At 39.2% G+C, this 26,111-nt stretch overlaps 1 protein-coding gene across 1 annotated transcript in view; it reads left to right on the top strand.

The window, feature by feature from the left end:
* The window catches only part of DHRSX (dehydrogenase/reductase X-linked), a 202,580-nt gene that overhangs the window by 14,200 nt on the left and 162,269 nt on the right, over positions 1-26,111 (top strand). The window lies entirely within an intron of this gene.

Genomic DNA, 26,111 nt, shown 5'->3' with positions numbered 1-26,111 from the left:
CAAAAGAGATGTTCTGTTTAAACTTCTGGATGTTATCAATACAACATGATTGCTTTTTTAGGTATTGTAATAACTTTTTGCAACAAAGAAATGTAGAGAAAAGATCTGCAGGGGTCTGTTGTAATGTGCAGTGCTCCACTGCCCTCTTTTGCCACGTACCTGGAAGAGCAGCAGCTGCAGTAACAGGTGCCGCCACAGCAATGGGTACCTTTTTCTTCCAGGGCACATGCCTTTTGAAGGACCAGTGACAGCACTCAGGTGATCCTTTGGGAATCTTCTCTTTCATTGTACAGAAGGAAAAATACTTCAAATATGGCCTCTTCATTTACATGCCTAATGACCAAATATTCATTCTTCAGTCCTGTAGATTTTCCAGTGAAGCATTAATTGATACATAGAGTTTGATCCCAAGCAAATCTCAAATTTGTTCAGATGGTACTGCTATGCAAAACATCTAACAGTGATGCTGAAGAAATGGAGTTAAAAACTGCATCAGGTCTTACCCTCCACATGCATTCTGCTGGGAACCAAATCGATCTGCTTAATAACTCTTTTGTAAAGTATTTTCCAGAGGAGGAAACCACCATAATTGTTTACTATCTATCTGTCTTGCTTAGCGTGTTTAAAAAATTCTGTGCTAGCTCTTCAAAATCTTCCTGTTAGTTAAGAGGGTGCACTTGAATAATTATGTTTATAGTTGTCTTTCTATTTTTCACAGTTGACAGTACCCTCTAGCAGCTTGAAATTATTTTGGTTTTCCTACCATTTTCACACTGAAATCTGTGTAGAAAAGGAAATAGCCTTGAGCTTATGTTGGTGCCTTCTGTTGTGCCAAGATATATAGTCTTTTTTGCTTTTGCACAAGCATCACTGACAGTGAAAACACAGATCTTGGACCATTTTTTATCTGTCAGGCTTCCTGCAAGGTTTGTAAAGAATAATAATGAACAAATTAATCCATCCTAAATGAGAGTTATCTCCTGCCTAAACTCATCTGTCTGTGTTTTTACAGCAAGCACTTTCATTTTTGTATTTTGTGGGGAAGTGAGCCTCTTATTTTGTTATTTGTCAAAATTTTATCAAATTTTTTATTTGTACAAAAATACAGGTGGAAACCTATGACATAGAAAATCTTTATGTTTTTACGTTGCATGTATTCTCTTACACCAGTTTTTTGGAAATGATTAAAATGTCAATTGCAAAATCTAGGTTTATAGTATCTACCCAAGGTTTGCTTTTAATGTGAAGAGGTAATAAATATTCTGATAATTTTTAACTTTTATTTCTGTCCTTGTCTATGACAAGCCATTTGTTGCCATTGAAAATAACCACTCAAATATTTTCATTTGATATTTCCACCCGTGAAAAAGTGATACAGTAGGATATCCACTGCTGTATTAAAGTCTGGGAGCAGGGGAATTGCATGGAAGAAATGGAGAAGACTGTTGGGGAGACAAAAGAACATTGCACAGAGGGAGCGGTTTGAGGCAGCAAATCAAGAGAGATCCAGAGTGCACCTTAAGAGCATGTGAGAGTGCTAGGACACAAGGGAATGGATACCACTGAGTCCTTCTCTCCCTGATCAGATCTATGTTTGGCCCCACTTAATTGGCTGTTTAAAATATGGCTTTATCAGCATACCTCCCCACCTCCAGTGGTCTCTAAGGACACTGAAGAAGGAGCTCTGGCTGCAGCCCAGCTGAGTCTGTAGCGCAGGGCATGAGCAGGCAGGGCTTGTAACACAGCTGCCTGACAGATCTGTGAAAGTTATCTTGCACTTGGCAGCTTTATGATACTAAATGTGTTGAGATAACAAACATCATAGAGTTCACAACAGCCTATGATATGCTTTCTCTGGCCTTGCCTGGCTTTGCCTTCCATTTTCTTGGCTTGGCTGTGCTTGCCTTCCTTCCTCTTGCCTTCTGCATCCCTGTTTATTTTTTTTTATTTTAGGCAATTCCTTACTGACACAGTCTTTCTCAAGGTCTGTGAAATGCTTGAACTCAGTTGCAAAGTTTCCTGCTTTGCTTTTTTTAGGAAAAAAACCTCTTCTTTCAAGCCAAAAGCCCAGAAAGCTAAATTGCACTTTCAGGATACTCATCTGACCCACTGTCATGCAATATTTTTTCTAGGTCTTAATTTCATTTTATTTACAGAAGATAAAATGTGTCAAGAATGAGCACCATGACACAGCAAGAACATTGTAAACCTGTAATAGGAGGACTTAACTACCGATCCATGAGATTAATGGAAAACATCTACATTGATGTTCTGATTCGGATCACGAGCATGTATTTAAAATGAGACTGCTGGTTATTGCCATTTTGCAGACCTTGGAGCATTTCACACACAAATCTCCCAGCAAGTGTGAGAGGCCTTTTCTGTGAGCAGCACAGAGTGCAGTGTAGAAGCTCTCCTGATGTGCTCCAGCTGTCATTTACTAGTGAAACTAGTCACACACTGCTGCCAGAGAAATATGGATGTCTTTTGGAAGCTATAGAACTTTCCAGAAGCTCCAACTTTAACTGTGTCAGCCTTTATCTGCCTCTGAGCTTACTCCACAATGTTGGTTAGGATTGAAAAGTGATTTTTCCCATGCTTTGTAGGGTTTTCAGCTGTATGAAGCAATCAATGGTGGAGTCCAGAAACTGCATCTGTAAATTCTGTCTCATGACAGCTTGTGTACCAGCAACTGAAGCCCTCCATCGTGGGTATTTCATATTTGATGACTCCTGTTTGTCTAGCAACATCCTGTACTTGATAATATATTTTAGTTCTAAAAGTGTATAGCAATAGCTGTAAAATCTAATTTAATTATCGCTAGTATCAGGGAAATACTAAACCATTCAAATTTTGTAGTCTTATAACTTGAGAATTTGTGTGATTTTATATATGGATAATTCTGCAGTTCTGTTCTTTATGAGCCCATAGCTCTGATCTATTAAGCAGTTATATACTTGGCCCTCTGGGTTGCTGTAATTCTGCCAAGTGATTATCTTTATATTATAAATTCTCAATATTTTGTGGGTGCAGCTGTGAAAAGATGCAAAGGACAGTAGGTGTTTATGTCTTGTTGAACTTCAAAGGAAGCTGATGCCAAAAAATGTCAGGATTTTATAGGCATGCCAATATATTGGACAGAAAAAAGGATAGCAATAAACACCAAATTATTGAGAATTCAGAGTCTGTCAGAAAGAAGTGGGATAACTATGGACCAACAGAACTGCATACAAATGCTATTAATTACTTAAAAAATATGTAAAAAAGACTTGCACACAATCCTTAGGTCAGAATAATGGTCTGATCCTATATAAGGAATTTTGGAAATTTATGATTAGTTGAGAAACAGCTGAAGAAAAACACCTGTGTAGCTAGCTAAAAAGACAATATGTCTGTAAATAGACAATAAATGTATAGGGAGAAAGGATGAAATTTTTTAATATATTGAGGCAAGGAATCCCACCATTGTCATTCAGTAAGTTGGCTGTTTAGCTATTATTAATTATTGATACAAATGGTAGAAAAGGACATGTTTGAATATCTGAAGTATGAGCAAATGAGGAGCAGCACACATGGATTTGCAAAGATAAAATCATATTGGACACTGCCACATCTTTCCGAGGAGGAAAAAAAGGTAAAATTACTAGACATTGTAAAATGTATAGAGGGTAATAAAACATTCTACATTGTGTCTCTCAAAGCACTGTATTGAAAAAGGGAAGACTGATTTTGGTACAGTAAACACTTGTACTAACATTGACAGGCAGCTTACTGGAGGACTGCATTAAAGGTGGCAGGTGTTAGGAGTTAGGAACATTTGCAGTGAGATAGATAAAAAATTGCAAGGCATATTTTATTTTACATCTTATGTGTGGTTTGCTTTGACTATGGCCAGAAGCACCCTTGACCGTGTGTTTCCCTGATAGTAGACTTCCCTTGGGTTAAAGGGTGGTAATATTGATTGATTAAAAAATCAAGGCTGTGTTTTGCAAATTTCACTTTCCCCATTTGCAAGACAAATTTTGCTGTGCAGGATTTAGTTCAGGTTCCTTTCCTATAATGTTTGGGGTCTATTCCACTGGATCTATTTTGTGGGATTCATAAATAATTATTTTTAGGATTATGACTCTTCCTTGGATCTTTTATTTTAAGTGGCAACAAGAGAGGTCTCCATCATCTAATTTAATTACCTTGGATCACCATCTCTAGAAAGGTCTGCCATTCTCCATCAGCTGAACACCATTAATTTTTTTTATTTTTTTTCACTCTCTCTTCTCCCTAGAGGAGCACCAGTGCATGCCAACTTTTCTTCTTAGATCCATAAAGATCCATTGCCTCTAGCGAGGTCTCAATATCTACCCTTTGATGAGAGAATTTGATCCTAAGATGTGTCCAATTACAGAAGAATCCAAAGAAAGATTCACTTCATAAAGGAGCTTTTCTGGGAGTTAATGGTGAACTGCTGTGATTTTTTTCATCCAGTCACTACTTCATTATTTCTGAAGCCCAGTGGTTTTGCTGAACGTGTGACATTCATTAGAAAGCAACATGCTAATCAGAGTACTCCTGTTTTATGTTAGGTTTTCCTTTTTTATTACAGTGCTGCCTGACATTTTGCTTGACATTTTAGAAGCTGGATAGAAATTTTTCACTTTATCATGCTGAATGCACGTGAGTGCTCTGTGGTTTCCATCAAAAAAAAATCAGGGAACATATTGCTGTCCCGTGATGAGGGAGATCCTGGGGCTCTGTACATGCTTACTGGAGTCACTGGACCTCTGGTTCCATCTTTTCAATTTTCTTAGGATCATCTTCAAGTTTCTGAAGGTTGTGATAACTCAAGTGTAGCTTCAGAGTAGTATGAGAAAGCTCAGTATGTATGCATCCCATCAAAGATCCAGTAAACAAGAAATCCAAACAAACGAAAAAATAAGACAGAGATATAAAACTATAGTTAAAATGGCTTGAATGACTAACCTCTGTGTTGGTGAAAATACATGGCTAATTTAACAGAAAAATTGTTGTAAATACTGTGATGCTGATGACAACTGTCATGTTTGGGTTTTATTAGATTCTGTTCTTAGAATCCTCAACTTTAACTTTCTAATTTCATCTGATTCCATTTTCCTCCTCATACTTTTCGGAAAAATATGTGTCTAATGATAAGGATTGGAGAAAAAAGAAGCATTTAACCATCCTGAAAGGTTCACAGATTCAGTAACAGATGAGAAAACAATTCCTAAAATACTAATTTTACAGAATTCTCTTTTAGCCCGAAGATACTATTTTGAGCCAGGCATCTGTTAAAATGCACTAAGAGAAGTCAGGTTCACCCAAGCCTCACATTTAGATGTTGGTTTGGGGTGGACTCTCCTGCCCAGCTGGGGCTGGTGATGGGAAGCAGGATCTGGGGCAAGCCTCCAGAGGGAGATGCTGCCCAGCGAACCTGAAACCGGGGCGTAGAGAGGCGCCTGCTCCATGGCCTGCCCTCGCTTCTCTGTGCTCCTGGGGCTTGGGGGCAAGCCAAGCACTGCTAGAGCTCAGAGCCCTGAGCACTTGGTCCTGGAAATCCTGGCTTACCAGCATAGGTCGCTGGAGAATTTTATCTCCCATGCTTGTTCTTGCTACTCTGAGGGCTGCTTGCAAGGAAGTTGGCAATTTAATGAGATACTTGGCATTAAAAAGGTCTCTGTGCTGTATCCAAGTGCGTACTTTTATGAAAATCCATATTTCATTGGCACTTTGAAGTTAGTGAGTGTCTGGATCAAACTGTAAGGGCAATGCTAGGGCTTCCCACAGGAAGGGCACCTCTGCAGCACCTGATCAAAACCAGAGCAGGAGATGCCCCAGCACCAGTGGCGGCCCACTGAGGAGTACCTTACACCTTTGGGGGCTGCGTTCTTTGGCACTTTTGCAGTATGTCCTATACCTGTTACGTTTCAGCACTTGCTCAGGCAAAGGCTGTGTGCTGAAGTTTGTCTGGAAATCAGCAATATCACTGTACTACTCAGCAGTTTGGCAGCACACTGAAAATCCCACCATTAGCTTTTTGGTGTGAGCATGTTCCTGCTCATGGGCTCAAATAAGCTTGTTAAGTGATGGAGACTGACATTTGCTCCTGGAGAGAGAGGCCTTTATTTGGAAAAGTTATCAGATATTAGAATGATTCATCTGCTACTTGAGGCTAACTGTTTAGCTTTCCTTCAAGTCAAATTAAACAGTTGCTGTTGGCATGAAAAACAGGGAAGGCAGGCAGAGTAAGAGAAAGGACAACTTATAATTAAAATCAGGCTTGATCTTATACCATACTTCATTATACCACTGAAGAAAATGGCTGGTTTTACTTCCAAATATTTAGACACTCCAAGCAATATTCATCCATAGCAACACAGCTTTAGACTAAGCAAGAGCTAGTCTTACAGTAGGAAGATTAGCTAAGTAGTTTTAAATGCTCTTAAATGGCAACATAATCTTTGATAAAAAATGTAGTGTGGGACTTAAAAAAAATTGACATTGGCATAGTCATGAAGTGGCAGCTGACCTGCAAGTGTGGTGTTGCTTAGCAATACTTCACCATCAGACAAATTGGGAAAGTGGGCTAGAATGATTTACACCAGGGAAGAGATAAATGCTAATTTTCTCTAGAAGATTCAGGTTACTGTGGTTATTAGGAAGGATATTAGATCATAAATACCTCTCCACCTCTTCTTCCATTTTTTATTTTTTTTTAAGGCATTGGAAAGCGCTTCTTCTGTGAAGACAGGATGAGAATGGGGTATACAGCCTGGGGAAGAGAAGGCTCTGGGGAAACCTTATAGCACCTTTCAGTTCCTAAAGAAGGCCTACAAGAGAGCTGGGAAGGGACTTTCTACAAGAGCTTACAGTGATAGGACAAGGAGGGATGGCTTTAAACTGGAAGAGGGCAGGTTTAGATTAGATATTTGGAATAAATTCTTTGCTATAAGAGCAGTGAGACAGTGAAACAGGTTGCCCAGTGAAGTTGTGAATGTCTCATCCCTGGAAGTGTCCAAGGCCACATAGGATGGTGGTATAGTGGAAGGTGTTCCTGGCCATGGCAGGAGGGTTGGAACTAGATGATCTTTAAGGTCCTTCCAACTTAAACCATTCTAAGATTCTGTGATTCTATGATTCTGAGAAAGATCATCAATTCAAAAATCTAGTCTTTGAGAAAGCAAGTGCATTTGCTTCCAGAACAGTAATTTAAGTAATTTAAGAAATGGTTGATACAATCAATACAGTTGGAGGGAAAGAATAATTAAATAAAAATAACAGCAATTAATTAAATAATAATTAATTATTAAAGAATAATTAATAACACAAAGGAAATTTTCTTTTAATGCTTCTGTAAACATTTTCATAGCCACTTAGATTTCTGGATCAGTTGCCAGGGTCCTGACCCTGGCAGAGTCCCTGCAGGTGGGATGCTGAACCTGCCTGGAGTTCAGCTGCTGCCAGAGGCTGTGCCAGCCCAGCTGAGCTCACCGCAGGACCCAGATATGAATTAGCTGGTGGTCTGGGTTGAGACAGAGAGGCAGAAAAATAAAGTATTTTGTATTTGGAAACTTGATGGCAAAGTTCGAGAGTTTAATAGATAGAAGAAGCTTCTTTCTCTCTCCTCATGTTTTCATGTGCAATCCACTTTTTATGCATCCACAGCAGTACGTAAGGAAAGGGGAAGTGTTTTGCTTCACCTTGGTTGTCTAGTCCAGACTGATCTCTTTGTGTGAGAGCAAAGTGGAAGCTTTGTCTGTCAGACTTTCTTTGTTATACTGTAGGAGATACCGGATTCAGTGATGCCTTCTAGGGTACCGTGTGGCTGGCAGGACAGCTTCGCACAATATGTGACAGAGGTGCTCTTCTCTCTCTTGTTTTTCCTACAAATTTTTCCTGTGCCTTAAAAAACACACAAAAGATAGCTGAGATTCCACCTACATCCCACCTCTTAAAACTGTTGGTTTTACTGCTGGTGGCAGACAGGCGGTTTAATTACACTTCCAGAGCATAGGAGCTATAGGTGTGGCAAATCTGTTTGTGTAAAGCACATAGATTCTCTTTATACCCTCCCACTACGGTCCCCACAAAGCCTAAACCCAGACTGAGCTCTCACTTCCAAAGGTTTCTGTATGAAATTAATGTTGTACTTTAATTGAGCTTGTAGCACCACAGAAATACATCCACCCAACTGAGAGGGGCAGCATGTTTGTAACATCTAACATATGAACTGCTCAGTACAAACATCTTTAGAACTGAAGCGTAGTATAGGTTAGAGTAGATGGTATATTCTGAACTGTAAAATGTATATATTCTGAACTGTAAAATTTATATTGTGTAATGGATTTCCACGAAAAGCATTTCCACATTATTATGTGGTAGCTGCACACAGAAAATAAACACAATAGCTTTTCATTTGCTGGCTTTTTTAGTACATGGCCAAAGAGAGAAAAGGATTTCATACTGCTATTGCTTAAGCTGGAACTCTGACATTTCTATAGCAGATGACAAATGATTTTCTAGGCACATTTCTGAATTCATCTAAATTGAGAGGTAGCTGTTATCTTTCTGTAATATCAGAATGTTTGTTTGAGAAATAGTTATTCCTCTCCTTAAAGTGACATAAAGTATTTGAAAGCAGGATGCAAAGGGTCAAATACAGACTCTTCTGTGGAATAACTCCCAAGTCATAACTCATCTCTTTATATAAATATCCAGAAAGTTTTCAGCACATTTTTGTCTTGACCTTTTAGCACAAACAATAGTACTTCTGCTTGCTAGGCAACTGATTTTTGCCCATCACTTGAGAGGTTAAAATGAAATAGCAGTGATTTTTTTTACCACTATTTCAGAGGACTGCAGAAAGAAAATGTATTTAATCAAGTGAATAGCTTCAGGAAATATTAACTGCTACTATGAAAATAACAGAAAATATTTTAGAATCCCCAACGATTACAAATTTTTTTTGCCAGTGTACCATTTTAATGATAATTTCAAGAGGAGACAAACCCTGTCAACAGGAATCATGACAGAGAAATCAGAGCTGCAATCCACAGAGCAGTTTCAGGCAAGAAGCAGTGGGAGAGTTTCACAGTTCCTTTCAGATAAGAAATGTAAGCAACGTACAAATGTGGAAAATATATTAAAATTCACTGTTAGAACTTCTCTCCTAAGTAGTGAAGAAAATCCTCCCCAAAATGTACCTAAAACTTGCTGTGGATGTGTGTTTTCCTACTGTCTTCACTGCACTTCCTGTGACTATGACAGTACAAACAAGAACCAGACATTGCTAATGATTTAGTAACACTGAGTGATTTGACTGTGCATGTTTTATAAATATTTACATTTTCTCTTTATCAATACAGATTTTTCTAAGCTGACAAATCACTGATTTCAGTAGGGAATGCAGGCTTCTGTTTGACCCCCAAGTAACAGAGAGAAAATTAACCTCCTTACACATAAGTAATAATAAAACACTTTAATCCAAAGTAAATACAAACTCTAGTCATATTCCCATCTTCATACAGACTTTGCTTTTGCAGGGTACTGTGCATCTTCACTTTCTTGGATCAACTGTGCAAAACTGCATCAGTGTCTCTGCCTAACAAATGCTCCCTGAAGAACCGTGAAGATCCTGATCGTGTATGCAAGGGCTCCCTGTTAGCTTGCACACATCACCCGTGCCCTCAGTGCCCAATTCATGGCCAAAACCTCCTGCTTCCTCCTTCACTGGGCAGGCTGGGTGAGGCTGCAGAAACAGGCATCTGGCTCTGGGGGTCTGTGCCACAGTGTCCCTTCGTCAAGACATCAGCCATCACACACAAGTGTTAACTACTTGCCCTTCTCCAGCCTGGAAGAGGCGCCTGTGGAGGAAGACATTCCCTTGAGCAGAAATAAGAAGATGGACAACAAAGTGTAATGTTCCTGAGTTTGCCAAAAATATTTTACTTACCAAATGACACAGCTTTCATGGGCTGAGAGACCTTTGGCAGAGAGGAACTGTGGAGCAGGAAATCTGGGCTCATTTCGCTGTACATATCAGGCTGTGGCCAAAACCAAAGTAGCTGTGCTAACACGTGAAAAGTCATCTGATGAAAGGCCACTGCCAAAGAGGCCCAACTTGGAGGAGGAATAGCCTTAATACATTATTTTTCTTAGTTTCGGTTCCAGAAGATGTCTGTGTCTCATGACTGTAATAATACTCAATCATCATGCTATAATGAAGGGCTTTTCATGTAATCATCTGTAGAACTGATTACTTTGGTCTGTACCCTTATCATGCTGAGCTTCCTGGCAAAATTCCCACTGACATCAGTAAGAGAAGGATTGGACCTTTCCTCAGCAGTTTACCACTTTTGTTTGACAATACCATGCTTTTCAGACACTTCACAGTGCAGATTAAACATTTAGACTCTTAATTCCTGAAATATTAAAAAGGCACTGTAGAGATAATACACTCATTCTCGGAAGTCTAAGTTTGTTCTGGTCATTATTGCTTCCAAAGAGTACAGCACCAAAGCAAGGCATGAACAGGTAATGGAAAAGATTTTATCCAAGACACTAAAAAATGGCAGACTCTCAAGGTGTCAAAAACAGGAAGGAAGATAGGAGATTTTATATTGTGGATGTTGCAGAAACATTTGCTTGCTTTTTTTTTTTGCCATAAAAAAATAGCCAATTAAGCAATCCAAACCACTAAAACTTCAAAAGATAATACACCCACAGATTTATTAATTATTTTTTTAAAATGTACTTCATCCTTTTCAGCCAAGTTTTGCCCTTAACTCTGAAGGGACCAGGATGCTCAGGAGATTAGTAGGATCTGAAAAAGGATTGGACATTTATAGGGATAGCCAGAACACACATGATAAGAGCTCTATAAGCTCGTTTGTAGAGGTTAAGAGCTTGTTTTTCAAAATATTGAATGTATGTAATTCATTTTGACTTGAGTGGGAGTTCAGGGCATGCAGCAGTGCCAGAGAAGAGACCTTAATTTCTTGTCACAAGAGCCAAGTGTCTCTATATTTGGATATTCTTGGTTTTTATAATTTGCACCGCAGTAGCAATTAAGGGATAACATTACAGGCAACGATCCCATTGTACTAGAAATAACAGTTGTTCATTACTCCAGAGGCCTTCAGCTCTAAAGCCAAGGCAATTATCGAAGACAGTTTATTGAAAAGAAAAGTGAAGAGCAAATCCCTGCAGTGCCCGTCTTTAGGCACCAAGTCCAGGTGCCTGGATGTGGAGGCTGCTCTGTGGGAATCCTTTGCTTGTCCAGCACACAAGCAGGCCACTTGAAGCAGTGGCAGAGGTGCCCAAGAGTTGCTCAAGGAGACACAGCAGCATTCCCTCTGGGGCCCACGTAGGTCAGGGCAGCACAGGAGCCCAGCCTATGCAGGGCAGGACAGGATGTACAACTGCGGCTCTTGCTGTGGGCTGAGAGACAAGTCATTCCAAACATTATTTTCCCCTACTTCCAGCAAAGCTTTTGATGCAGTAACCTATCAGAAGGAGAATAGCAGGTTACTGTGTGCTGCAGCTTGGATTTTTAATGAACTAGGCATTTGTGAGTGTGTTCAGGAGAACTGGTCCCTTCCCAGTGCAGCTGACACATCTACCGTGAGGGTGTCCCAGAAGAGATCCTGCCTGGGTACCCAGTTTCCAGACATGGAGAAGAAGACTAAAGGGCTACAGAGACAGGCCAGGGCATGCAGGAGAACTTCTCTACCTTCCAGTGCAAGCATCATCTTCATGGGTAGCTAACACAGGTGCACCTTTGCAGTGGTTTGCCATAAGACGAGTATATTTCCATAGCACTTTTACCACATTTCTTAAAGATCATGCTTCACAAATACTTTCAAAAGGTCCAATCTCAACTAAGGAGTCACAGGAATATTCTACATTTGGTGGATGTTATGTGAAATTTTATGGCTACATCTGCACTAGCTCAGCAGAAGCAGACTGGAGGAAAAGGGATCTGGTGCTCCAGGGGTTTTCACTTTGGACCAAGTCCATGGCATGGCCTGAACACCTGCACACCCAGGATTGTCTTGTGAAAGGCCTCTTCTGCAGCACAGATGCCTCCGGGGTGCAAGCCAGGCAGGCTGCTGGGACAGGCAGGAGTTCTGCCTCAAGAAGAGTGTGCCTTGATCTGAGCTAACAGACTTCTGCAGGTGTACCACCCACTACCTGCCCTCCCACAGGCATCAATTTTGTGGTCAGAAATAGACATAAATTTTGAGATTATGCACAGCACTTTAGCTGGCCAATCTCTTCTGTGAACTGAGCCGTTTTTCCAGAAGCATGACATTCTGAAGCCCAGACTAAAACCCAGGGCTACACTGCTTCTAACCCTAGCTCTCCCCTGAAATGCACACCTCTCTTTGTCCATCATTTTATCTGCTTACTTGCCTTGCTTGGGTTTTATAGTGATTCAATTTTGCATATTAGTCCTAAGATGTGAAGGTTTCCATATTGGCATTGAAAAAAAATGAAAAAAAAAATTCACATACACGTAAAATTTCTTTACCGTTATACTAATATAATGATATATTATACTAATATAAAGGGGAAAAAAAGAAAAGGAAGGAAAGAAATTAGAGAAAGACAGACTTCATGATCAGGATATTGTTAAAGAGAAGTAACGCTAGAAGGTGTCAAAACTTATCTGGTATGCAGACATTTCCACAGTGCTTAGAATCTCCTCCACAACGTATTTGTTCAACATCAAAATATTCTGTTCTGTGAGTTGAAAGAGTTAATTTTTCCTATCATGTTGACTTCATAATCATATTGGAATAATGAATTAAATGCTATGTTTCTACTAAATGTTGCAATATTGATATACGTATAACAGTGTTTTGACAGTATCTGTATGGAATACCTAAAAACCATAATTTTTCAGAATTTTACTCTGAGAAGAATTGGGTGGTTTTTTAATTCTGATTCAGCATGAAAACAAATGTTGAAATATTAATGTTTCCCCAAGCGTGGAAATTCGCACTGGTTGCAATTATAATTATCCTAAATACTTTTGTTTCTGAAGCCAAATAGAGCAATAGCAGCTAGAATATGCTGGCCTACATGTTGTAATCTATAGAAATTCACATCTTATGCCTTTTATTTGAGCATTTTTCCTTAATTTTTACTTTCTTACTGTATATGCAACTTATGCAAGACATATTTATTCTAAAATAGCTTTTAGCAATTTAAATATTTTTCCCTATTGTTTCTAACATCAGACATTTCAGCAGTGTTGTCTTAGCAAGGCATAAAATATCTGACTTTTTAGGACAACATTTGTTTGATCTGTTCCCTTCTTGGTTAGGTTATGAAATTAGAGAATAGGCTATTGATAACCAAAGAAAGATATGTATGGAAAGTTTAAGTTTTTTCCAGTAAACCACTCAATTATGAACTCAAATATTTTTTTGTATACTAGGCTTCTTTTCTTAGGTATTGCCTCTTTTTTTATGACTATGTCTAGAGATATTCATATCCCCAGGTGAGACCTGAGAGGATTTAAGGGGAAGAACACACCATCTGGAACATTTTTTCAGCTTATGCATTTACAACATGATTTAGCTGTACCCATCAGCTCTGCAGCTTGGCTTGGGCTGTGCAAGTTGACTGGTGTTTTTCTAGCTGCTGTCCCATAGGATTTATGGTTCTGCAGTCCAAATCAACCTTCCAGTTACCTGCAACCCCACTGACAATTCATGACATTGTATGAGGTAGGTTGAGGATATAATTTGTAGTTATGTGGAATCATGTGATGTCTTTATTTCCCATATTTATTTATTTTTTTTTTACCTATGGTCACTTTCTGGAACAAAATCATGGCTTAATTACAGGGGCCTTATGATCAGTGAATAAACTGGAGACCCAAAGGCAGTGTTGCAGTGACTAGTGATAGAGTAGAAGAGTCATAGTTTGGATAATAGATTTTCTACAACATTCACATTTCAGTTGTCACTGTTTTTTTTCTGCCCTTGGGAAACCTGCCCCAAAAGCAGACTGCCCACTCTTAGGGCTGAAAAAGGCCCCAAGGATTTAGAGGATGAAGGATTGGCTCCTGGCTTGCTCAAAGAAACTACTGGAGAGAAACAAGGCCTTTTTGTTAGGGTTGATGGAGAGAAATGTTTTGTGTTGGAAGGTCATTCTGGCTGCTGTTTTATTTTCTATTTGTCATCTGTTTTTACAGACCTGAAAAAGTGCTGGGTATTTCCAGCCAGCCCTCCCTCTCCATCCTCCTTTCTACAGTATTCTTGAATATTCTGTGCAGCTCTGCCCTTTCATTTTGCAGTTGGGTGTCATGTCCAAAGAGAATCAAAACCTACTGAGATGAAATCCGTGGACTTGCTGGGCTTTGATTCTTGGCCTTCTTACATTATCAGAGAAAATTCTCAGCCTAAGGAATTTATATAATTGTTGAAAAGATACTAACAGCTGCAAATTGGCTTTTCCTAGCCATAGAAACATAGAATCACATCAAACATTTCCAAGGATCGCAACTAGTACTAGGCCTGGAGATAGTTGAAATATGGGCCATAAGACGATGCAGCCTCTCTCTCCTTCCTCGAGCTGGACTGTATCCACTGCGGTTTTGTCATTCTGTGATAGAGAAAGTGACAGGTGAAGTTGAAACTTCATTTCAAACCTTTAACTTCTCATGTCACTTGACTATACCCTTGAAGGAAAGTGATTTATGATGCTGGTGTTGCCTTCCTTGCTCTACCAGGAGATGAAGTGATGCCTGACAGGGATATCCATCTTCATTGCTGATATTTTGATTGGAATTGGTGGGTGCTAAAGATGCAGGAGACAGTGACTGTGCCTTTCAAAATATTAGGAGGTGAAGAAATATGCTTGAGGAGCTGGCAGATTACCAGAGGGAAAAAAAAATTAAAAAAAAAAAAAATCTCTATTAGGAAACCAGTGTTTGTTTGCTGACTCTACTAATTAGTCCATAGGGGTTTTGTCATGTAATTGTCCCTGATCTTAACAGATACATTTCTTTCTAGGCACATAGTATGTATTATTTCTTAGTTTGAATATTTTCAATTGTTTTTTTTTCATAAGCAAGTAAAAAAGGACACTGAAATACAGGCAAAGCGTAAGATTTTGAAAATCCACTAAGTATCACAAAATACAGGGGGATTTCTTCTGCTTCCAAGACTGGTGGAGATGGGTGGCAATTGGGAGTGCTTGGTATTCTGATAGTGACCCTCCTCCCTTCACAGCCAGCTCCTCAGAAGAGTCACAAGATTGAGACATGAGAGTGTGGGTTTGCGTTTCTCTGTAGAGAGGTCAGAGGCAGCTGCCTCAAGCTTCCAGTGTAGGTACAAGGCAACAAAGAAAAACAAACAGAAGCTTTGCAGAGAATGGACTGAAGCAAGAAAATACAATAAATAAATGTAACACACGTTTTTCTCATTTCCAAACTTTGCCTAAGTGGGCTGGTAAATAAAACCAGTCAATCTGTGGAGTGATTCCTAGACAAGAAAATGAGTTAATACACAGCAAAGTGTAGAGGTGGTGTGCACCATCTCTACCTGCTCATTTGTTTTCCCCTGACACAAATATTTCCTATTCATCACCAATGATAATTTCTGGAGGCACTAGACAGAGGTGATAAAATCACTCCATACTTCAAATACGTGTGATTTTTAGTCACTAATAATTTATGTTAGTTTTTTTTTTCTGGTGGCTACAAGTTATCAAGAAATGTATCATCTGGGTACTGAAACTTATTCTCCTCTCATAAATGCAGAATAAACCTGAAGTGAGTAGTGAGCCAATGATGCATAGTAAATGTAATTGAAGATAATCCAATTTCTATTTGCAGGCACAATGCTAATACTGAAAGAAGAGTAAAGTTCCCCTTTGTGCAGGCGGCCTGAATGCACCAAAAATCACCTCCTGTGCACTCAAAATTATGTACTTCTTGTCCCTCTCTAAAGGTGTGAACATATTTCATTCAAAGTATACAAACCAACCACATAAAACCATATCCAGTTGTTTTTCTTTGCTACTGGAATCATTGTAGTTTGTATAAATGTAAACTGGCTGGTCCAAGAATGAAAAAAAAAACAGCTAACAACCAAGCTTAAGTAAGTGTACTAAGTAGGCACATCATCCACTGCAATGATCAGAAAAATGGCTTGAAGGTTTTTTAGGGAAAACCATTGAAACTATCAGTCTAGTGTATAGTAAAAAGCCCAAATATAATAGATTGCAGTAGATTGGTCTGCGTAAGCCAGAAATCAGCAGGGAACACATCTGATTCTTGGTATATGGAAAATCACTTTTTTTTTTCTGGGAAAAAACCTGAAGCTTCTATACAATACACTCAACAGGTGTGTTTATTTTCACCTATGATGCAGTTAGCAGCTTGTGTATCAATGTGTACATCAAGTGTTTGCTTTTCGAAAATTATACTGGGTATTTTTGTCTTTTCAGAAAACCCATTGCAATACATACTGTGAGCATAGGGAATGACACAGCAAAAACAAGAGAGAAGTAATCAGCATGGTTTCCTCCCCCCAGCAGGAATAAATCATTATAACTATAAATCACACAAGTTATTACAGGGCTCACACATCCCTGAAAATTCCAAGTAGCAGAAGCAGATAATTAAAGAGGAACATTGAGACCAAGCCTTCTATTTAAACTGTTTCAAGAACTCATTGCAAATACTTTTCTTTTCTTTCTTTTCTCACTCTCTTTTAAGTGACAAACAAATGTAATTGGAAAAAGAAAGTGCACCAAAAATATTACTTACAAATTGTCCTTAGCAGCATAATGGCCTAATTGGTGAAGGGGTGATGCAGTCCTGGAATATGGAGAATGGCACAGATGGAGAGCAGTTGTGTGTGCTGATGAGAGGGCAGATGCTCTCAAAGGCATTTTGCAGCATTAGATATCCTGGCTCATCTCCATCGGCAGTACCGATCTCATCACTCTCGGCACATGAAGAGATTTCACCCTCTAATATCAGGGCTGCATGGCTGTAATGATGTGCACCAGTACTGGAGACAGCCAAGACAGCCCAGGAGCAGAATTTTAGGAAAACATCTAGAGCAGTTGTCATCTGTATTTTCATATGACCTTGCAGTTCAAAATAGGGTAGACAGCAGGCTGGCATGACTAGCTGATTCTCGTGCAGGCCTTAACAAGAACATCCCTTGTTGGTGGTTCACTTATTACTCATCCTTTAGTCTCTGCCTAGTTTACACTTGCAGTTTTGCTCTATAAATATATGAAATACTCTTTGTATCGACACCTCTTATCTGTCCCTGAACTATAGATCCTGCATTGTTCCATATGCATTTCTGAAGCTGAGTAAAATATTATTTTCATAACATCATGATTTAAACTACCTTTCTGATTAGCAGCAGGAACAGTCAATAATTAATTAGGGAAAATATATTTTTTTTACCTGCAGGTAAGAAAGAGACCATTTCTTTGGGTCTGATTACAGGCAAATTGGTGCACTTTTCTGTAAACAAACTGTATTTTGATGAAGCAGTAAAGTTCTCTTTCACTTCATACTCTCTGTATTAATTCAACAACAGCAAGAAAGATAGCAATCCTTGATTGCTATTAATGACATACTGTAAACAGTTGGTTGCAAGACAATGCAAAACAGGGTCGTAATTGATATCGTGACAAACAGAAACCAAGGGAAGCCAGATACGAAATGTAGTTTTTATCTTGGCTTCTACTTGAGGAAAAAAAAAAAAGAACAAAACAAACAACCCAACAAAACAACTCAAACACAGTGAATTGGCTGTTAATAGTCTCATAATTAAGAAGCAAAACCCCAATAAAAGTCAGCCTGGCCAGAAGTGAAATGGGTGCAAGACCCAACATGCAAGTTGCAGGAAACCCCCTTGTTTTGCAATTAGAAACCCAGCTAGCGAAACTGTGAGCATAAAGCCACTCATGCTGTACATAATGTATGGTTTTGGTTGCTTATTCTTTATTCTGAAGTAGTAATAAAGGCTTCTGGATTTATACTTTGGATGGATAAAAACTTGTTTGTTAGGGCTTGCAACTTGACTGTATGGTTACCAGGAGAATTTTGACTCCATTGCTAGTTTTTTGTAGCTAGTAAATGCCATAACCAATATAACTTCTTTATTCAAAGTAGTAAGAATACCGTAATGTGATTTATATACAAAAATCCCTACTCTTTTGGGCAAAGAAGTAACAGCATAAACCAATACCTTTAAGCACTTTTCTATTGACTCCTGGGTGCAGGAAATTCCATTTCCCTTCCAGAGGCTTAATACAATTTGAAAATGTTATTCTACTCTCTCTACACATAAATGTGCGTATACATTTGCAATGTATATGTATATACTTTCTTTTTTTTATTACTGAAGTAGTCTAAACTCACTTTAGTAATCTAGATTTTAGATAAATCCATTTTGAAGTGAAATTAGGGAGTAGGAAAACATCTTCTAGCTGGGATTATGGAAAAAAATGTTTTGTATTGATAAAGCAGCTTATCCTATACTTATCAATTAACAGAGTGACAGTTCTGAGTGTGCAAAGGTATTTTTGCAAGATTCTAGAAAACAAATAGCATAGCTTTAAGAAGTAGGTTTAAAGATTGCAAGTCATCTCTTTAATTGTTGGTTGGCTTGGGTTAAAGCCTTTTTCTTGATAAAAAATATTGTTATAAAACTGTTTTAAAAGCTTCTTATGCATGTAAAATACCTATGTCATTTTATAATATAATGCTGGTACTTGAATGCATGGACTTAGATGTACAAAAACACACAGACACCTCCAAACTCGAACACTAAGAATTTTATATATATTCAAGCAGCAATATCTGAGTCCTTTAGGTTAGGTTTATTGTCATTAAACACTGAATGTAAATGGCTGATATTACTGAAACAGCAGCAGCAGATTAGGACATAATACAAAGCCAAGACTAATCCAGAATCTGAAATGCATCGTTTCTAACCACTGCACCTCATGGGAATGTGAATTTCATCAATCAGGCTCCAGCAATTTCATCTCTCAAGAAAGCCAGAGGACTGAGAATTACCCACTTTGTTACATATTTGAGAATATCTAGTGAGAGATTTAAAAAAATTGTCTATGTTTCATTTGGTACTGTCTCAGCAGACTGGGATGTGATGATGTTGAATCAAACGGCCGTCTTAATAGACTTCAAAATTAAATTATCGTAAGTAATGGATTATATATAATCGAAATAGTTTATGACCTCTAAAAAATATGAAGATTAATATCATATGGAAAATTGGAATCAGACATAGAATCATAGAATATTTCAAGTTGGAAGGGCCTGAAAGAATTATTGATTCCACCTCCCTGCTCCTCCCTGCTCCCTTTGGACTGCCCAAAAATAAACCATGTGACTAAGAGCGTTGTTTACATGCTCCCTGAACTCTGACAGGCTTGGTGCCATGACTACTTCTCTGGGGAGCATGTTGCAGTGATCAATCAAAACTGAAAGTGTGTTCTTAACAGCTGTCAGGATGAGCCCTTGGCTTTTTCTGTCCTTTAAATTATTTTTATAAGCAGAATGAATTTTCTTTGATAATTTCTAGGGCATACATTCTAGAAGGTCAAACTACAATTCTGGAACATTTTGCACTTCCTCACAGACAAATATTAGAGAAAGTGTAAGGTGTGAACCCTGCTGAATCTTCTCTGCAGTTGTTCTTAAGGCAATTTGGCATTGATCACACTATGATTTGCTTTTACACTGACAAAAATGAGATGAAGAATGAAAAATAAAGCTCGGTGTTTACAGAGACTTGGATCATCCCAAGGACAAGGAATGAGAAATGCCTCCTCAGACATCACGTCTCCTCTTACCTTGTCCATGCCATATGTGAATTTGTCCTCAAGAACAGCAGGACTTATTATTTTATTTAAATTTTCCCTTTAATGTTATAATGTTAAGTCTGTTGTTTCTTGGCCATGTGAGCTTTTCACACAGTTCCTTTGTGCTTGGTAAATTAATGTAATGCTATAGAATAGCCGAAGTCCAAACCAGTAGTGCACAAGCCGAACATAAACAAGTTATATAACACTGCGATCATTCATTTATTAAAGTAAGTGGAAAATTCAAGGCATACGTAATCTTTTTGGACAACTGACAGGCAGGTGTGATCAAGAGAACAGAGAATCCAGTGATTGTAAGCAGATAGAGAGACAGGTTTGTCTGGGTGATTAGAAAGTAAAGTGAGATGGAATTGGGAAAAATGGGAGAGAGAATTTGCTGTCCCAGGACAAGAAGAAGTAATAGTGCAGAGATTGCTGAAGGGGTTAGAGGAACAAGCTGCAGCAGTAATAAGCATCTAGGGAGATTAAGGAGAGAGGACCCATTGACAAAGAGTAGTGGGAAGCATCTGTGCCAGAGGGAAGGGATAAAAGAAAGGGTAAAGTGGGATCAAAGAACCATCAGACCATTTCCTACTCTCAATAATCCCCCAGTATATTTGATAAAGAAAGGAGAAAGATAAGATCGGGCCCCAGACTTGTCATGCTCAGGTCACCATTGCATCCCTCCTGTTTGTGGTCCACCTCTCAGCTCAGCTCTGCCTGGGGCCAGCAAGGGGCAGCTGGCCCCTGCCCCAGTGCTGTCACAAGACAGATGTTTTACTGCACCAGGCTTTTCAGCTCCACTTGCCTTCAAACATTCTCACCCTACAGACCAGAAAGTTGCCCATCTTCACCCTTCCCACTGCATGATATGATCTAGGTTAGCAGTGAGCTGGACCATTTTTTTTTTAGCAAAGTTAAAAACAAAGTGAATCAACCTCTAGGCTTTCTCACAGTTCTTATCTTCTGTCACCTGCATGTCTTCCTTTGCATCATGGTTTGGCCTGATCTTCCCTCCAGCTTGTTCTGCACATCTCTTTACCCATCACTGCATTTGCTCTCTCATATGCCACAGTCTTAGAGACAGGAAGCTGGAAAAACCCCAATCAGTCTTTAGAAACATCAACAAAAATAAGAAATGCTCTTCCCATGCTTGGGGGAGCACTGAGGAAAAAACCTGCTCCAGAGGAGCCAAGTGCAAAAGCAGTGTGGGTCCTAAAGAGATGTGTAAGAATCCAGTCTAAGAAGTCAATTGTTGCAACAGGAATACACATGGAAAAGTATCTTCACACTGATGTGAGGCACACACAGACTGGGGAACAAAGCTAGGTCACTTCAAGCTGGATGAAAAGCTCACAACAGGTACAAATTGCCCTCTTCTGGCAGCAGCAGGTGCCTCCACTGACTGTCTAAAACATCAGTCACAGCCCCAACCTCACATGCATGTGCATGGGGCACAATCCTTGCCACTTGGCCAATTCTGTCCAACTCTGAAGATCCTGAACTCCATCTCTCAGCTTCCTTGACCTGGTCACTCATCCATCGTCAGTGTGAGGACACCCTGCTTGTGGCATGGAGTCATCTGCTTATCTATAGCTGACATGCCCAAAACCAAGACTCTCATGTCTTTAAAGGATTCAATCCCACTGTTTCCTGAAGCTGACTGGCCAGCTGCAACAGCAGTGCATGTAGTCTCCAGGGAAGTGCCCACAAGCAGCACAGATGAGACCAGTGCACTGTGCTTCCAAACCTTTAAAGCCAACAGTAGCAGTGTTGTCATAGTCCCGTTTGGATAAGGGGATGGGCAGGATTACACATATCTGAAAACTGGTCTGCTGCTATATTCTCCCCACAAAGCTTGCCTTGTGCAATATTATTTTAGGTGGCACACAAATATTCTTGCAAGCAGATGCAACAAAAGTACAGGTGCAGATCAACTCACAGTTTTTGAGGTGTGATTCTGCTTTATTATTTCCTTCGTAGAATGGTGCTAGCCACATTTCTGATGAAAAATGTGTTTATCTTACAGTATTGCTAAGGAAGAGATCAAAGACATATGGAGGACCTGGGTGTCATGGAAAACTCTTGCTTTGGACCATAATAATCTTCCTGTCTGTTGGCTGAACCCTAACAAAATACTCTTAGCTATGGGTTGGGCACTGTTGCATAGGGAATGGCACAGGTGCTTGCAGACATCCCTGTACAAACACTGAAATAACCACATGGCAGTTACTGACACTAGATGCTTTTTAACACAAATGAACTAACTGTCAACAAAGCCATTTCTATAGTGGCCATAATTTTTGATGAAAATCAATCCCTTTGTTTCACTCTCTGTGGGGTTTTGTTTCTATTCTTACTTTATATTTGTTTTGCAAATATGGTGGTTCTTATCCCCTGAGTGTTTATCCCTTGTGCGCAGGATTTTGTCAAAGGGCTTTTGAAACTTCATGTATGTTAATCAATCAGTTAATCTACTTAGACACATTTTCCAATAAATCCAGGAATTACATAAGAACTGATTTCCACTGCTGAAATAATGCTGGTTGCATCTAGAATTTCCATATGTCTTGTTCTTCTTTAAGCCAAGTCAAGTTGCCATGTACAGTGGAAGCCTGGTAATACCCCTGCTCAATTCTAAATATATGTAGTATTTTTAAGTGTTTTGTGATAGAAGTTTTTAACAAAAGTTTGTGTATTTTTGTTAGCAGCTCACCTGCTTTATATTTATGCCTCCATGTAAGTTTTATGGGTAAACAGATATTTTGGAGATTTTTTTAAACTTTTTTTTTTTTTTTAATTCTTTTTTTTGGCACATCTTCTGACTCTTAAGTCTATGAGTTTTGACTGAGCTGCAGGGGGGATGCTCAGAACTTACCTGATATGGAGAAGGCATATGAGGTAAGGGGAATGCAAACCCAGACCAGATAGATCCTGAAAATGTGACATACACTGAATACTTAGATATACAAATACAACAATTGCTGCAGAGATGGTTGATTAAAAAAAACAACTCAGCAGGAACAATAAGCACACTATGCTTCTTGCATGATAGCTGAGTGATTTGACATTTTGGGGAAGAGGGGAAGTTGTCCTTATTCCAAGACTCTACTGCACTTTAGTCCACATTTCATCCTGTTCTTCTCTAGTCTAAAATGTGTAGATTCTTCAGGGAATAAGGATTTGAACACTGTTGCCTCATTCCCATTACTTAAAAGCTAGGCTAAAAAGCCCTCAGATTTCTTTTCTTTACTGAGTTCCTGAGTGTCACCTCCTTATAGCCACAGTGGCAATTCACTATTTTCTTGAAAAGTGGAATATCTGAAAAAGGCTGAGAGGGACCAAAAGCCATCCATCCCCCTTCATGGGAAACTGCTGTAGCATGGTTCTGTCACACAGAAAGGTTGGTCTTAGAACAATCCACTGTCTGTCTTCCCCAGTGTTACTGAAGAACAGTGGGCATCAGATGATCACCCAGAGCAGAGAAACCTGCTCTCAGTCCCAGGGACTTTCTACTCTGTAGCTTACAGAAACCTCTCCCTTTGGCAAAGTTTCTTTCCCCTTCTAAGTAACTGACCCTCCCCAAGCTACTACAAAGGCTGTCTAAGAGCTTACTCCTCTGTATAATCCTGCAATGCTCAAGTGTCCAATATTAGGTAAGATGGTGTCTAGTTTGAGGGTACCTAAAATTATTATTCTTGCATAGAGGAAAGGAAAAAAAAAAGCATATGTCAAAAAAAGAAATAAAAGCAGCCTGTCAGAATTGTCTGCAGGTGAAAAAACCCCTACCATGAATTCCAGATGCAATCCCAACTGACTGTTTCCCAGCACTGCCTATTACTGTGAGCAACTCTCTGCTGAACCTGAAAGCTCCTCAGGCATTTAACTATATTCACCCACACATGTTAAGGAGATCCTGTTCTGAGAAGATAGGCACTTATCTCTTGCCTCAAGTCCCAGTACAATCCAGCTTAGGAAGACAGGCATTTAAATCCCTTCTAGAAGCCTGAAAAATTAGCAGCAGTCAGAATTACGTCTGGCTTTTTCCGACATGGGCCATCAGCTTCCACATAGGTGCAGAGGGCTGAGCATGACTTGAGCTAAGCACAGGAGTGCAAGTGTACATTTTACCATTAGAGAGGGACTGATGTGTCACTGACATCTTACAAGACTACCCCAAGTATTACACCATGCTTAGGCAAGAAAACATCAATCGCTCCTTCTGTGTGTGGATACGAGGAGTTGTTTGCTCCAGTTCTCATCTCAAGAAAAAACAAGGGGAACAAACTCACATGTGGAAAAGATATGTAATACAGGAGACAAGGAAAACAAAGCATAACCTTGTAACTGGTCACCCTGTGCCAGAGAGCATCTGGAATGCTAGGACAACCTTGGGTTTTTATCTTCTGTGATGTGGCCTTGTGCCTCATGTGTTCCAGGCTGCATAGGCGCTCAGCTGCAACACCTACCATCCATACTACCCGATGGTTGCTGATTATGCCATTCTGCTGGGAAGTTGGAGCTCAGGGCTAAATTAGTCTAAAAACATCACCCACTTCCTTTCTTACAAGTTTTTGCATCTTTATGCAAAATGTGGGTGGAAGCACTGTGATCTCATTAACGTCAGTCCTGCAGTAGGGATAGAGAGGCTGGATCCTGTGTCGATGGAGTGTTAGGAGTGTTTCAGATGGGTTTCCAAGAGGATATCAGTGCTCTAGATGCAGGCTGGCTTTGCTCACTGGCACTGTGAGTTCACTTGCAGTCAATGGAAAGAAGGAGGCACTCTAAGTGCCTCAAAGAAAGCTGTCATTTTCTGCAGGTCTTCAGAAGTGCCTCTCTCTGTGTCCTCTGCCCATCCAGCAAAGCTGAGGAATTAGATTGCTCCTTTTGTCCCTTCCAGGGCTAAGACACCAAAACTTTCATTGAGGTAATAATGTCTCAGTGAAGTATCTAAAGTAGATGGATGAGATTCCAGCCTGAATACTTGAGGCTTTGCAGTAAATGACTGCAAGAAAAAAAACAGTGTCAATAAGATGCAAGCTGTTGAAAACCAAAGAAAAGGAAGTATTGATTAAAATGAGGCTGTATTAGAAGACTGATTTAAAAATAATCAAAGACTACAGCCTTTTGTAATTACTTTCATTCCTCCTCCATGCCCCATAAGCCTTTAGAAAAAAATTGTTTAATATATTGTTGGAAAAAAAAATTCCTTATTTTTTCTGTGAGGCTGTAAACTATGGAGGGCTGAAAATCATTGTAACACACTGAGAAAAAGCAGTGGGTACAATAAGACTGTAATGTTAACCCATCAGTTTTCCTTCAGTATAATTCCTTGGATAGCATTGTCTGAAAAATAGACAGAGAAGTATTTATTGCAGTAGCTTGAATATGCATCAATTTATTTTATTATACTAGAAAACCTGAGAAAGTATGGTTTATTTATATACAGATTGTGTAAATACACTGTAGGCAAGTTTCACAGTTTAATGTTGAAAGAGCTTTCATTAATGGTGTAGTTCTGAGAAAAGGATGTAAAGCAACATAAAAGAGTCAAGATTTGATTTTTACAGAGATAAGTTGAAAGAATAATTCACCTTTAGTAAATGTGTTTCTTCTTTCATGTTGTTTTATGTGTTGCTCTTTCTACTACTCCATGCATGGTTGCAGAAAATATACATTAAGAATGAATCCCTCATTGATGTGACTTAATGATGTCTATCGTTTATGTTTGCCTAATTCTATGTGTTAATAAAAAAAAATAATAATCACCAGAGATCCGTAAAATTAAATGGTTGGTTTTGTCCCAGAGCAACTACACACTATGCTTTTACTTTATGTGCATTTCTGACAGAAGATATGAAGTCAGTTCTGCTGAGCAATGTAATCTGATACTGAAAAATATGTTGTTAATTGTATTTTTTTTTTAGAAAGTATAGAGTGGGTTGTTTTTTGGTTTTTTTAAAGGCCAGGAGATTACATTTCAAATACACTTCCAGAACTTTTTATGGCTCCCCACCTTTCTCAGAGACAAAAAGTTACCTGAAGATTTGAAACTGAATTTATCGGCCAACATCCCCTATTGTTCAATGACCGATATTTAGTTTGTATCGATACTGAGGCTCATCTGCATTTTTGGAAACCCACCAGTTCTGTGAATGAAAACCACGACATCAGGACTAGGCACTCTATTTCCTATAGTTGAAACCAGTCACCTACCAGAACTGGTA

Source organism: Parus major, chromosome 1 (genome assembly GCF_001522545.3).
Source record: "Parus major isolate Abel chromosome 1, Parus_major1.1, whole genome shotgun sequence".
Classification (NCBI taxonomy): Eukaryota; Metazoa; Chordata; class Aves; order Passeriformes; family Paridae; genus Parus; species Parus major.
Note: the sequence above shows the minus strand (reverse complement) of the source record. Positions and strands in the feature narration are given on the sequence as shown.